The 2323-nt window shown below is 35.8% G+C and overlaps 1 non-coding gene across 1 annotated transcript; it reads left to right on the top strand.

Annotated features, from left to right (window-relative positions):
• The first annotated feature begins 508 nt into the window (after positions 1 to 508).
• Positions 509 to 615, top strand: LOC128291278 (small nucleolar RNA R71). The gene has a single exon (XR_008281054.1). It is a non-coding gene; the product is annotated as a small nucleolar RNA R71 (small nucleolar RNA).
• The last annotated feature ends 1708 nt before the right edge of the window (positions 616 to 2323 follow it).

The raw sequence follows: 2323 nt of genomic DNA, 5'->3' as shown, positions 1-2323 counted from the left end.
GTTGTTGAAAACCTGGGGGATGTTGTGGCCTTTGATTTCCTTGACCACCCCACGAGAAATTGGGATGGTTCCTCCAACTTGCAATATAAGTGTTACTGTATGGGTTATTTTGAGGTCTAGAATTATTATTACCCATATATTGAACTTGTTCCTCCTCGGTGCTAGGGCTGAAGGTTGGATAATCTGTGTGTACTCCTCCTCCACTTGAATCACACCTCATTACTGGATGTACCTAAGTAGAACCGTACAAACCGTCAATCTTTTTATTTAAAAGTTCTACCTGGTTAGATAGCATAGTAACCTTGTCGAGGTTGAAAACACCAGCAGCTTTCGTCGGCTTCATTCTCAACAGTTGCCACTAATAGTTATTCAGTGACATCTCTTCAATAAATTCATAAGCCTCTTCAGGTGTTTTGTTGTTTAAAGTTCCACCAGCAGCTGTGTCTATAAGATGCCTTGTTGAGGGGTTCACACCTTGTAAAACGTCTGAACCTACAGCCATAGAGGTAACCCATGGTGAGGGCACCTTCTCAATAAGTCCTTGTATCTCTCCCATGCATCATGAAGAGTTTCTAAATCCATCTACACAAAAGAAGAGATATCATTCCTTAGATTAGCTGTTTTAGCCGGCGGAAAATATTTTAGTAAAAATTTTTCGGTCATTCGTTCCCAAGTAGTGATTGACCCTCGTGGTAACGAGTTTAACCACTGTTTAGCTTTATTTCTCAATGAGAATGGAAACAACAGAAGGCGAATGACATCATCAGAAACGCCATTGATCTTCAAAGTATCACAGAGTTCCAGAAAATTCGCTAAATGAGTGTTTGGATCCTGGTCCTGCAAACCATCAAACTGAACAAACTGTTGTATCATTTGAATCGTGTTAGGTTTCAGTTCAAAATTATTTGCAGCAATAGCAGGTCTAACTATACTCGATTCAGCTCCTGTTAAAGTAGGTTTAGCATAATTATACATAGTACGAGGAACAGGATTCTTATTTACTAGGTCTGCAATAGCCATAGAGGGTAACTGATTATTTTGATTATCAGCCATCTCCTCGGTTGTGGTTTGAATATCGTCCTCTTGTCCTTCCTCTATGTATCATAGGCTTCGCCTTATTTCTCTTCGATTTCTACGAGTTGTGCTTTCAATCTCACTATCAAAAAGTAGAGGTCTTGACGGGTTTCTTCTAGTCATAAACTATAAAAACCTATCAGAAGTAAATAAAATAAAATTTAGTAATTAAAATAAAATTAAATTGCAATAAAAATAAATGGCTAAAGTAATAAAAATTAAGTGTTCCTAATATCTTAGTCCTTGGAAACAACACCAAAAACTTGATGGTCGTAAAACTAACTTTAAATTTGACTAAGGCAAGCACACCTATCGAATAGTAGTGTAGTTCTAGTGAGATGGAAATATCATATCTATGAGGACTAAAAGTACTAGTAATTACTATCTTTTTATTATCTAGCCTAAGAATTTAAGTGTGTTTTTAAACTAAAACTAATTATCTAATTAACTAAGACTACGACAAAAATGAAGTTTGGAAGATACTTTAGGAAAAACCGATGGAGAAGACAATACCCAAGGAAGAATCCACCTAGACTTCACTTATTACTTCTGAAATAGACAATTGATTCACTTATCTTAATTCATAGAAATCCCAAATTTATGTTAATATCTCTCTCCAGACTAAGAACAACTGACTCTAGGTTGATTAATTGAAATCTCTTTCTAATTAAAACCCCTAGTATTGCATTAACTCAATCTATAGTTTCCCTTATTAGATTTGACTCTGATCCGGCAGATTTATGTTGTCCTATCTCTAGGATTGCATTCAACTCCACTTAATTATGAATGATCTACTCTTAAACAGGGACTTTTCCTCCACTGAATAAGCACATCAAAATCTGAATTAATAACCTGGAATATTAAAACAAGAATTTAGAACTCACAATTAAGAATAAGAATAAGTCTTTATCATATAATTCAAATAGTAATAAGATTCGTCATAGGTTCCATCTCCCTTAGGTATTTAGGGAGTTTAGTTCATAATATTAATGGAAAGCATCTCAAAGTTTGGAAAACAGCAAAACATAAATAAACCCAAAGAACTTCTAGGAAATTGGATGGAAATCTTTAGTCTTGATGTAGATCCTGGCTCCGAGGTGATTTCGATGGCTGTTCTTGAGTATTTTCTTCCTCCAACTCTGCGTGTCTCCTCTAATCCTCTTCTAGGGTGTTTATATAGGCTTTAAAATGCCTCAAAACCCTCAAAAGTGCCCTTTTTCGAAAAGAACTAGGCTTGGGCTCGGTAGAG

Source organism: Gossypium arboreum, chromosome 3 (assembly GCF_025698485.1).
Source record: "Gossypium arboreum isolate Shixiya-1 chromosome 3, ASM2569848v2, whole genome shotgun sequence".
Taxonomy (NCBI): Eukaryota; Viridiplantae; Streptophyta; class Magnoliopsida; order Malvales; family Malvaceae; genus Gossypium; species Gossypium arboreum.
The sequence above is the reverse complement of the archived record's forward strand: the minus strand, read 5'-3'. Positions and strand labels throughout refer to the sequence as shown.